This window comes from Neovison vison, chromosome 5 (genome assembly GCF_020171115.1).
Source record: "Neovison vison isolate M4711 chromosome 5, ASM_NN_V1, whole genome shotgun sequence".
Taxonomy (NCBI): domain Eukaryota; kingdom Metazoa; phylum Chordata; class Mammalia; order Carnivora; family Mustelidae; genus Neogale; species Neogale vison.
In genome coordinates, this window is record NC_058095.1 from 15,104,997 (window position 1) to 15,117,761 (window position 12,765).

The 12,765-nt window shown below is 48.0% G+C and overlaps 1 pseudogene; it reads right to left on the reverse strand.

Annotated features, from left to right (window-relative positions):
- Window positions 1–7,321: 7,321 nt before the first annotated feature.
- On the reverse strand, window positions 7,322–12,433 carry LOC122907309 (annotated as a pseudogene).
- Between the last annotated feature and the right edge of the window lie 332 nt (window positions 12,434–12,765).

Genomic DNA, 12,765 nt, shown 5'->3' on the forward strand with positions numbered 1-12,765 from the left:
GCAGGCTGGTCCGTTCAGGTCTATGTGGCACTGTGATGATGTCTATGGAACATCTGGGTTAGGGACTGAGTTCAGCATGGGACAGCTTCTGCCTCATTGAAAAATAAAAGAAGCCAAGGTAAATGGGTTGGAAGATAATCTCATCTCCGTGGTTTCTGTAAGCAAACAGATACGAGGGCTGTTGAAGGCATCACCTGCACCTCCCTAAGGATGGTTCACTCTGGTAGCCGGCTTCCCCACTATACCATCAGTGCCAGAAGACAGAGACTGGGTCTGCCTTAGTCTCTGGTTTTCCCAGAGCTCAGCACAGCGCCTGGCACAAAGTAAGCCCTCATTCAAGGAAGGGCTTACTTTGTGGATAAAAGGAATAAACATCATTCATACTCGCTTGCCAGGTGGCAGGCTCCCAGCCTCCTGCAGGAATAACAGGAAGGACCAAAGCTCATTAATTTGGAATTTGCAATAATATTGATGTTACAAACTTGATCTCAATGAGTAAAAGTTAAAAATAACCTCTCTCTCTCTCTCTCTCTCTCTCTCTCTTTAGGGTTCTATTCATGAGGGAGAGGTATAATAAGAATACAATTACATTTGGATAGCACTTTAGACCTCCTAAATTCTTTTGTGGGAATTATTTAACTTGATAATGGTAATAACCTTGAGAGGTAGGAAAGAGATATGGTCAGTTACTTCCCAGATGCCATCGAATCAGTGGAGGTTGTTCTGATTCCTATAGGAGGAGGTCATTAAGGTTAGGCCAGTGCAAAGAGCTATGGATGACCGAACCAACAAAGGAAATGCAGTCTGCTTGGGAGATCACTCCCTATCTCCTCCTCTCTTCCAGGGAAGGAGGTATCACCAGCTATCACAGTTTGAGGGGGAAAAAATCCCTTAGAAAATATGCCCCAAAATGGAATAAAATTTTAGAGTCTATAAATAAATCCTTAAATTATGTTCAATTGAGTTTTTGATAAGGATACCCAGACAATTAAACGGGGTAGAGGGAAAGGGAAGAAATTATTTTTGACAAATGGTTCTGGGACACTGGATTTCTACCTTCCAGAGAATAAAGTTGGACCCCCACCTCATACTGTTTATAAAAATTAACCCAAAAAGATCATAGACAATGTAAGGGGTAAAATCATAAAAAGCTTAGAAGAAACATAGATATAAATCTTTCTGACCTTGAATTAGGCAACAGTTTCTTAGATGTGACACCAAAAGCACAAGTGACAAAAGAAAAATTAGATAAATTAGACTTTGTCAAAATTAAAACCTTTTGGGCTTCAAAGGACACCACCAAGAAAACAAACAGACAAGCCATGAAATGGGAGAAAATATTTGTAAAGCATGCCTATAATATGGGACTTGTGTCCAGAATAGATAAAGAACTCTTCCAACTTAACAAAAAGACAAAAAACTCAACGTAAAAATGGGCAGAGGATTTGAATAGACATTCTCCAAAGAGATACACAATGACCAAAAAGCACATGAAAAGATGCTCAACTTCATTAATCATCAGGGAAATGCAAGTCAAACCACAGAATGAGCTACCACTTTACACACACCAAGATGCCTAAAATAAATAAGACAGGGCACCTGACTTGCTGATTCAGAAGAGCACGTGACTCTTGATCTCTGGGTTGTGAGTTCACACCCCATGTTGGGTGGAGAGATTGCATTAAAAAAAAAAAATTTAAAATTTTTTTTTAAAAAAGACAATAACAAATGTTGTTGAGGATGTGGAGAAACTGGAATCCTTGTACATTGCTAGTGGGATTGTAAAATGGTGCAGCCATTTTGGGAAAACAGATTGGCAATTCCTCAAATTGTTGACCATAAAGTTACCATGTGACCCTGCAACCCCATTCCGTGGTACGTACCCAGGACCTGAAGAAGTGTCCGCACAAAATACTTTTACACAAATGTTCAAAGCAGCATATTATTGTTTGCAATAGCCAAAAATGGAAAATGACCCAAATGTCCATCAACTGATGGATGGATAAACAAAAGGTAGTATATTCATACAACGGAATAATATTCTGCCATAAAACGAAGTGAAGAATTGATTATACACTACGAATATTGGTGCTGTTCAGGCTACAACACAGATGAACCTTGAAAACATTATGCTAAGTGAAAGCAGCTGGTCACGAAAAGCCACGTATTTTATAAATCCATTCATGTGAAATTTCTAGGATAGGTAAATCCATAGAGACAGAAAAAGGATTAGTGGATGACAGGGATGTGGGGAGGGGACTTGGGAGTGAGTGCCAATGGTATGCTTTCTTTATGAGATGATGAATATGTTCTGAAATTAGCAGGGATGCTGGCATAACTGAGCATACTGAAAACCACTCAACTGTACACTTCGAGAAAGGGCGGGATTTTATACTATAGGAATTGGATTTATTAGAAAACGTGCCCAAGGGTTTATTTCTATCATTCTATGTTCATCAAGAAGTCTCCTGATTATTGACAGGTTTTTAGAGAAACTGTGGGTCTCTTACCAAATACCCACTTACTCATGCTTAGCTAAAACCCCTGGGGCACCTGGGTAGCTCAGAAGGTTAAGTGTCTGCCTTCAGCTCAGGTCATGATCTCAGGGTGCTGGGATAGAGCCCCATGTAGGGCTGCCTGTTCAGCGGGGAGCCTGCTTCTCCCTCTCCCTCTGAATGCTGCTTTGCCTGTTTGTGAGCTCTCTCTCTCTCTCTCTCTCTCTGTGTGTGTGTGTGTGTGTGTGTGAAATAAATAAATTAAAATCTTTAAAAACAAGTGAATTAAAAAAAATAAATAAAACCCACCCATCTCTCAGAGTCCAGCCCAAAATAGCTCTAGTTTCTTTAATCCCTGCTAATCTCTCTTTTCCATATTTATTCAGCATTAATGCATACAGGCCCCCAAAGCACAGTGTAGGGGATGGATTAGGAGCCAGAAAAATTGGGGCCACACTTAAAGTCTTATGACCTGAGCAAAATAACCTCTCTGAGCCTCAGTTTCATCCTGGGTAAAAAGCCAGAAAAATTGGGGCCACACTTAAAGTCTTATGACCTGAGCAAAATAACCTCTCTGAGCCTCAGTTTCATCCTGGGTAAAATGGCTATAGACGCTTTACCCATCCTCCCTCGAGGGGTTGTGAGAAAATGAAGACAGATTCTTTGTCAGTTGTCACACGAAAACAAGATGGTATTAATATTTTTAAAACCATCCACTCCTGTTCGTTACGTGCAGGGCACTGGGCTGAAAGAGAAATACAAGAGTGTTGCCTTTAATGTAAAAAAACAGGGTAAAGAGAAGATTAGGTCCATGAGGCCACATGCAGTATCAGTAGAAGGTGCTGAGGAGCTGGGAGGAAGAAGGCTCCAGCAGGCTGGAGAGGACCAACAAGACAGATTCCTTGGGAGGAAGGCAGAATCTGAGAGAGGGAGGCCCCCAGGAGCCCAGTAGGGGAGCCGGTTATGGGAGGGGGGTAACAAAGATGCTGGGGGGTCAGGGTGAGCACAGTTTATTTAGATTCAACTAGCACTGTCCAGTGGGACTTTCTTGGACTGGTGGAAATGTCTGTCCAACAGAAATACAATGAGAGCTGCATACAGAATTATATAATTTCTGGAACCACACTTAAAAACGTAAAAAGAGGGGCACCTGGGTGGCTCAGTGGGTTAAGCCGCTGCCTTCGGCTCAGGTCATGATCTCAGGGTCCTGGGATCGAGTCCTGCATTGGGCTCTCTGCTCAGCAGGGAGCCTGCTTCCCTCTCACTCTCTCTGCCTGCCTCTCTGCCTACTTGTGATCTCTGTCAAATAAATAAATAAAATCTTAAAAAAAAACATAAAAAGAAAGAGGTAACATTAATTTTAGTAACATTGATATAACAATAATTTAATATTTATTTAAAACATATATCTAAAATATTATGATTTCAACATGTAATCATTAGAAAAATAACGAGATATTTTATGTGTGTGTGTGCTAAGTCTTAAAAATCTGGTGTGCGTTTTACACATCACAATTTGAATGCTAAACTGTCAAGTTACAGTGAAATGTAACCTTACGACAGCAATGGAGTTTTGTTCAATGGAAAAACATGGTGTACTGCTTCTGTTTTTAAATTAAAATTAATCAAAGAAAATTAAAATCCAGTTACACTGGCCACATTTCAGATGTTCAATAGCCACATGGGGCAAATGGTTTTTGGTTGGGCAGTGCAGCCCTAGAGTTAAGATTTTGAGGGTAGATTGTGGGATTGAAGACAACTTCTGAGTCCACACCTCCAGCCCGGGCCTCCCTGGGCTCTAGGCTCGTGCTCCACTGCTTTCCAGAATTATCCGTGTAGGGTCTGGGTTATGATCGTGATGACTGTATGACCCCAGAGACCATCCCACCACGGACACATGGAATCCTAGCTTTGCAGAGTACTTTAAGGCCCATCTACCCCAGCTGCCTCCAAATGGAACCCTAGACCCGCAGGGGTCCTTGAAGGTGCTCATGAGGGTCAGATGAGCACTTCCAACTGGAATCCTACATTTCCCTGATGTGCACCTGTTGCCAGGTTACTTACAGCACACCATTTTGTGCCTTTAGTGGACACAGAGCAGCTCAGTTGGATAACTCCAACAGTCTCCATCTGTTCACAAGCTTGCATGCTTTATTTCACTCTGTAAGTATTTACTGAGACCCTGTTAGAGCCAGGCACCTCTGCGTGCTGGGGTCGCAGCAGAGAGTGAGGCAGAGCCCAGCTGCCCATGTGTCGGTGGCAGGGAAATGACAACGCTATGTTGCAAAGCAAATGATGAGGCCGGGGTTGGGGTACAGAGAAGCAGACAGGCAGACATGCTGTCCCACCCAAGACTAAAGGGGAAAGAAAGACCCTGAAGGGACCCAACCAGTAGCCTGGACATCTGGGAAGGGGCTCCTGTGGGCCTGCAGGGACTGCGCCCCACCTCTAAGAAACAGCCAGCGAGAGGGCCTGTGTAGCCGGCGCCCAGGGAGCCGTGAAGAGCTGAGTGCACACAGGTGGCCAGAGTGTGGCTAAGCTTGTCTGCTGGAGGGGGGACCTGGTTATCGTGATGTGAGAACCCAATGGAATTAGGGTATTGGAGGCAGCCTTCTGTTTTTAAAAATTTTTTTAAATGTAATAGATATACAGTACAAATAATATAAATACGTATGTAGGCATGATAGGTAATGTATGTTATGAAGCATAATAAAAGGAACACCATAAACTCCCTCTGCCTCATTATTCGCATCTAGCTGGGACCCGGCTTTCCCTTTCCCGTCTTCTGCTCCCCCATATACCCCCGACTAACTCCCCTAAATGTTGTGTTTATTACCCTCTTCATTTTTAAAGATTTATTTGAGAGAGAGAGAGAGAGAGAGAGAGCGAGAGCACCAGCCAAGGGGCAGAGGGAGAGGGAGTCCCAGGCCGACTCTGCAGTGAGCACAGAGCTCCATGCCAGGACCCGATCCTGGACCCCGAGATCATGGCCTGAGCAGAAACCAAGAGTCCGTCACTCAACTGACTACGCACCATCCAGGCGCCCCAACTCTCTTCATTTTATTATTATTTTTTTAAGATTTTATTTATTTATTTGACAGAGAGAGATCACAAGTAGGCAGAGAGACAGGCAGAGAGAGAGAGAGAAGCCAACTCCCTGTGGAGCAGAGAGCCCGATGCGGGGCCTGATCCCAGGACCCGGGCGGGGATCATGACCTGAGCTGAAGGCAGAGGCTTCACTCACTGAGTCACCCAGGCGCCCCTCTCTTCACTTTTAAAGAATAGTTTCAGTTCTTCGTATTTCTAAACATAACACTATTTCGCTTTGCTTGTTTAAGAATTTTATGAAAACAGGGTCACCTAGGAATGTACCTAAGAGAAATGAAGATACATAGCCGTGCAAAGACTTGTGTGCAAAGCACTGTTAGTCAAAGCAGCCGAAAAGTGCAAACAAGCCAGATGTCCACCAGCTTGAGGCTTGCTTTTTCTCTCACAGTGATGTTTCTGAGACTTACTTGGTGCTGTTGCTTAAAGTTGTAGTTCATTTATTTTCCCAGCTGTGTGACAGCCCATCACCCAGCGTGATGATACCACGATTTATTCCTCCAGTCTCTAATTCTGTCACTGGACACGTGAGTTACCGCTTTGCTATTGCAAAATAGTGTGCCTTAACACGCTCGGACATGTCTCCTCGGTAAACATAACCGGCAGGGATGTTGAATTGAATAATAAAATATCAGGGTTTGTAGATTGCATGTCTTTTTTTTTTTTCACTTAATTTTTCAGAAATTCATTTTTATTGTAATTTACAAAAGGACTGCTTCCCCAACATATTGAAAAGTAAAATAAAATAAAAACTGGTCCTCATTGAGAAATATTGCTCTGGGGAATATACTGGGAGTAAAATTGCTGAGTCAAGGGTATGCAGATGTTCAAAGACATGCAAAAGTTCAAGGGTGACCAAATGTCAAACTGCTTTCTAAAATACGTATACTGGGGGCGCTTGGCTGGCTCAGTCGGCAGAAAGTGGGACTCTTGATCTCAGGGTCGTGGGTTCCCACATTGGGCGTGGAGCCTACTTAAAATAAAAATAAAAATAAAAGACAAAACAAAACAAAATACTCCTACTGATCTGCACTCCCACCAGCCATGGGTGAGAACTCCTGTGCCGTTCCCCATCTTCACCAACACTTATTCTTGTCCAGTTTTTAAGTTTGTACCAATTCTGTGCGTAGGACACGTTTTCCGTCCCTTGCTGCTGCCGCGGCTGGATTACCTTCTCAGTGTCTAGGGGGCGTTTGTGCTTCCTCTTCTGTGCTGCTCCTGTTTGTTTCCTTTGCCCATGATTTCCTTCTTATTCTTGACTCACACAGTTCTTCAAATATCCTGGCTAATAGTCCTTTGTCATTTCAGTGTGCTGCAGACAGAATTCCCAGCTCGTGACTTGTTGGCATTTCCTTGGGGTGTCTCAATCATAGAAGGTCTTGCTTTTAAAGTTGTTGGCTTTTATCTTTTGGGGGGGCTTCTCTTCACTCCCTGTAGCTCTTGCCCCCTGGAGATCATGGTCAAAGCCCCTACTGATCAGATAGGTTCCAGAGCAGAGCACGGACAGCCCCTTTGAATCTGTACCCTCCTCCTCCTCCCCCAGCCTCACTGTATACTCAGGTGTTTACTCTGGAACTTTTCTCCCCACCCGAGTCTTTCTCTGCCCCTTGGACCAGAACCCCAAGTTAAATCTCAGCTTTGGCACAAGCTCCTTTAGAAAAACCAGTCCAGAGGTCTTTTATGTATTTTTTTGTTTACTCACTAACCTATTTTTACACTTATTAAACCATGAATTCTTAGGCAACAGGTTCCAGCGGCTCAGGCTTCTGCCCACCCGTTCTCCCCAAGTGTGGGTCTCTAGGCAGAGCAGGTTGGTGCTTCTGTGGAGCCCAGGTAACTTTCCCTTCAGCTTCTTTCTTGTTCTCATCATTTTCCTTCCCACGTTTCAGGAACTATCTTGGCTCTTGGAGCGCTTAATATGCTCAGGACGTACGTTAATTCTCTTGGCAAGAAACTTGCCCTTAACTTGTTTGTTTACAACGATGCCAACAGCATGCTGGGTAACACGGAGGGCTCTTCCAATTTTGCCATGGTAACATTTGTGGGGCAGTCCTTTTTGAACGGTGCCCATTCCCTTGATGTCGACAATTTCACCTTTCTTGAAGATTCGCATGTATGTGGCCAAAGGAGCGGCTCTGTGTTTTCTAAAAGGCAGGCCTAGAACACACAGTGCTGCCTCTCTTCTTTCCCTTTGGGCCGGACATTTTGGCACCTTGTTGGAAGAGGGGATTCTGGCCGAAAGGCACACCTCTTCTTAGAAGCTCTTCCAGCCCCCCCCAGGCTAAATCACTTCTTCTAGTCAGTGGGCTTAGCCTGCCTAAGAGTCCGATGACTGACAGGAGACAAGTGTTTGGCTCTTAAAATGGGATACTTTTCCTTTGAATAAGTACAGCTTGTGAAATTGATTCAGTATTTCAAAACATGGGATTCCTTAACCAGGGAATGTTTGGGAGGAGAAAAATGGTTGGGAACTCTTACGAGTGATGCCTACACTAGCCTTGACACCTCTGAGTAATCTTTGACTCATAGCTGTCCTATCTCCTATTGCCTAATTTTGCCAAGTCTTCACTAAACTGGACTCCCTGCTTTCCTTTCTCTCACTGGTTCCTCTGCACGTCTCTCCTGAGACCACTGTGCTTAAGCCAGAGACGGTCTCACCGACATCAACTACCCGGATGTTTAACAAGCAATTCCCGAAGATGTGAAGGCCCTTGAGCCCCCACTTGGGGTGTGCTTGGGGTAGAAGGGGTAGGAGTTAATCCGATCAGGCCAGCTGTTGAAAGACACATTTTGAACAAAGGAAAGAGAAATTTATACTGCCCGGCACTAGGATGTGAGTAGAGGCTGGAAAAGCAGGCTGAGGCTGCCAAAGCCGAGGTGGGTGGTCAGAATTTGTCCTAAGGAAGGCTTCGGCTTGGGCAGTGCCCTGGGCACACTTATATTTTAGGGCCATCAGGAAGATGTGATTAGCAAACTGAGAGGGCCTGGAGGTGGCGGGAGAAGGCAGTGGGCCAGGGTCCCCCAGAGTCTCAGGGAAGTGGTAGATTGAGGGTTGTGCCAAGGGAGGTGGGGCGGAAAGGAGGCAGGAGCTGGCCGGCTGGTGGGGGAGGGTGGAGGAGTTGAGGGGGATGACAATGCTTTGAAAGACATGTTCCTAGGAGAGGAACATTCTAGAAGCAGGTTTGAGTGGTGGGAGGGAAAGGAGATGAAGACTCGGTGTTGGAGGGTGCTGATCCTTTGGGGTGAGGAGGTGGGTGACTAAGAAGCCAGCCCTTCTCACCACCCCGCCACAGCTGCTATGGGGCCTCTGGTCCACTTGGCCTCCCCGGGGTCCTTTGTGCCTTTTCTCTGCCTGCCTTCTGCCTGTTGAGATGCTGCTGGACCCCAGAGAACATATCCATCTCAGAGAACCTCCGGGTTGTGTCCCTCCTCCTCCCCAAGCCCACCATGTTTTCCGTCTAAATCCCCACTCAGTGAATGTGGAGAGGCACGCGAGGGCTGCCTGCAGAGGACTGAGGAACATCTGAAGTCCTGTCCTAGACCCTTGTCCTTCCATAAAGCCGGCCTTGCATTTGCCCTGATCATACCTCCCTGTCCATTTCACCAACATTAATGGTCTGTCCTATGCTGCGGGTGCTGGAGATACAGGGGTGGACGTTAATATCAGGCCACGTCCACCGAGCCAGGCAACTAAGAGCTTTCTATATCTTCATTCTTTTCCATCTCCTAGCAACCCTACGAGTTAGCTACCATATGATTCCCATTTTACAGATGAGGAAACTGAGGCACAAAAAGGTTAATAAGACGTCTAAGGTCACCCGAGTGGGGGAGCCCAAATGCAAAGTCAGATAAACGCCCCCACTGCGAGCCACTGCACTGTCCCCGCCTGCTCTCTCCTCCAGAATGCTGTGTCCACTCACTGTCTCGGGATATGTCAAATGCTATCCTCCTCAGAGTCAGGAAGTTCTTATTTTTAATCCCAAATCTTAAACCCCCATCTCCTGGTTTTGCTCCTGGTGAGGTGATCTCTGCTGCAGTCCCTGCATGAACTTAGACGTGACACCTTCCTCTTCCTGGTTCTGTGTGGCTCCTCTCACCTCACCTGCTCACGGCAGCGCCCACCCCCCTCCCAGTCCCACTGCCACTGTCCCCACCTACGGACCCTCATCATCTCTCACAGGCCCCACCTCTTCTCTCCTCCTCCGTGTCTCTCCCTGAAGGCCTTTCTCACGGGCAGCCTGGCAATGGACGCGTGTCCTAAACCACAAACCTGAAAACAGCGTCTGGTGGCAATTGCCGCTCCCCTCGTCCTCTGAGGGATAAAATCCACACTCCTCAGCGTGAAGTCCAAAGTCCTCCCTGGTGTGGCCCCTGCCTCCTCCACAGCCCCAGTCCTGGCCCTCCCTCCTCAGGTCCCTGTGTCAGTTCTCCCGGAGGCCCATCGCTGGCGACTCTGGCCTTGATAAAGTGTTCGAGAGTCAGCAAGAAAGGGAGCAAAACAAGAATAATCAGATATAAAAATCAATCAGCATGTATCAGCCAAGTGGCCAGTTGTCCTTTCTTGGTCACAATATCTTTTATCCCAAATATCCTTTCTTTCTTTTTTTTCTTTTCTTTTTGCAGTTAAAATATTACTTCTTTGATAAAATGGTGGCGTGAAAAAATGACGTATTTTTTTTAAATGTCTTACTTGGCAAAGTGAAAAGTGTTTGCGACCCCGGTCAGACTCCATCTTTTCCCTGATGACTCAGTGGTCTGCGGGAGCTGCCCCACCGGCGTGTCAGGCAGACCCTGAGCTCTGGGTCTTTCCTGCCTCTCTCTCACTCCTTCTGCCTGGAATGTGCCCTCCTCCTGTTGGCTGGTCCTAGTCGTCCCTCCAGGCCTGCCCTGCCCTTTCTTTCCCAAAGCAAGGCATCAGCATCCAGCATAGCGTTCAGTGAGTAGGGCCGCGGGCACTGGCACATCTGTCTCCCCATGGGCCTCTGGGGCATAGAAACCGGGTGTGCTCATAGTCACACTTCCAGAGCCTGGTGCACCTGTGGCCGTCCCAGTACATGGCAGCTTTGCTGAGATCCGGCCTGGAACGAGTCAGTTCCAACCCCCCTTGCAGCAGGCATGGCTCTGGCGGTGGTGAGGGTCCATGGGGCTGCCCAGGCCTCCCTGGCTGCAGCGGGTGGGCTCTCTTGCTCCGAGGGCCCTGGAGAGGGCTCTAGAGCGACCCTTCCGCAGCCCCAGAGAGGTCCTGAGGGGAGTTCAGGGGCTTGGGGACTCAGGCGTCCAACTGTCCCAAAGCACAATGGGGGCTGGGGCCGCGTGGGCCTTCCTGTGGCTGTCTGTAGCTTGCACAGGGTTCCCAGAGGGGGCCAGGAAACTGGCCACACTCTGAGGGGCTGGAGATTATCATCTGCTTCCTGGTGGCCCAGGGAAGCTCAGGTCACACAGGAAGCCACGGAGGGAGGGAAGGGAGAGCGCCCAGAGAGAGAAGCTGAGAAAGACAGGTGGACAGGAGTGAAGCCAGGCCAAGGCTGGCAGCAGAGACAGAAACCTGGGGAACCCACAGAGAAGTGGGGAGGGGCCACTGCATCGGAGAGGTGTGGGGGTGGGAGCCTGGAGCTGGAGGTTTGGCCAGCCTCCCGCTGGGCTGGAGGAGAGGCACCTGCCTGTTGGCTCTAACACAGACTCCATGGTGGGACCCGGGGCACAGGAGGCAAATTCACCTCGGGGTCCACCTTCCACCAGTCGATGTCCAGGGCCCTGGCAAAGTCCTCTGAATGCCTAGGACCCCTGAGGGCCCTCTAGCCCTGTTCTCAACCCAGGCAGCACCCTGACTCTGCCTGGCCCCCTTACCCTTTCCCTGAGGGCCTCTCGATAAACTCCCTGAAGGCATCAAAGATGGGTCAGAGGAGGAACTCACAGGGAGAAAATGACATATTTCATTACTTTGTAGTCATTTGTTTTAGGCAGAACCTCTTGAGAGGGCATTTTAAACAGCTGTCAGACAGAAAGTCCCATGGTGAAGGGGAGGTGGCAGTGGACTTCTGTGGTTAGACAGAAGCCAGCTCATGTCCCACACACCCCCCCTTGAGAGTGGTTGACCAACAAGGAGGAGGCAGAGGTGGAAAGAATGTGAGCCGAGACCCTCCTATCTCCGCAGACTTCCTCTGATGTCAGCGGGCAAGAAGGGCGCTAGGGTTTCTGGGGAGAAACCGCTTTGTGGAGGAACCTGCATGGGGCCTGGCTCTGCAGTGGCCGACCATCTAGGGGACAGCTGAGCACTGGGGATGCCACGGGGGTGATAAGCAGAATGCTGGGCCACCACAGAGCTCAGGAGCTGGCTTGATGAAACAAGTCCGCCCCATGTGCCTGTGTACAACTGCCCGGGCAAGCAGGTGCAGCTGGCTCTTGATTTCATGGTGAAGTGAAGCCAGGACTGAACCCTCGGCCAAAACAAGCTCTGGGGGTGCTTGAATTTATTGAATGTAGAGTGGCCCCTGGAAAGGGAGAAACACGCAAGATAGATGAATGTGCTCCAAGTCCCATCAATGTCAGGACGTGACATTGCCCTTCCAGCTGTAAAGGGCTATCACTTCATGGGGGAGAAAGGGATGTTGGGATGGATGACTTATTCAAGCCTCCAAGTAGTATCTTTGCCTTCCAAAGATACAGTCTTGTGTTCTAGAACCTAAGAGTCAGCCCTTGGCAACATTCGTGGGTCCTTTAGGGGGAGACTTTGAAGCAGCCTTACCCAGGAGACCTGAGCTGCCGAGAACGAGGCCCCAGTTCAGCCCTGCTCCAGAACTGGCCCCTCGGATCCATGCTGGAGCTGGAGGCATGACGGGCTCACAGTATGTGACAATGCAAGAGACAAGGATCCATCCGAACTGGGTCCCAGCTGACAGGGGTGGGATTCTCCCTGGTTGTAGCACACTGGGTAGCATATCCCAGTGACCAGTTGGGAGGGATCCAAGGAGCATGGCTTGTTGGGTAAGGGAGGTTCTGTGCTAAGGTCAGGGTGACTTCAAATCTAATCTGCTCTCAAGAAGGACCAGCTGCCTGATAGGAGCACTCAAGGTGGGAGGGGATGACCAAGGTCAGGGGAGTGTGAAGAACGGAGGTGGGAGGGGCAGCTGGGTTAAGTGAAACTCAGACTCAGGATGGGTATGCT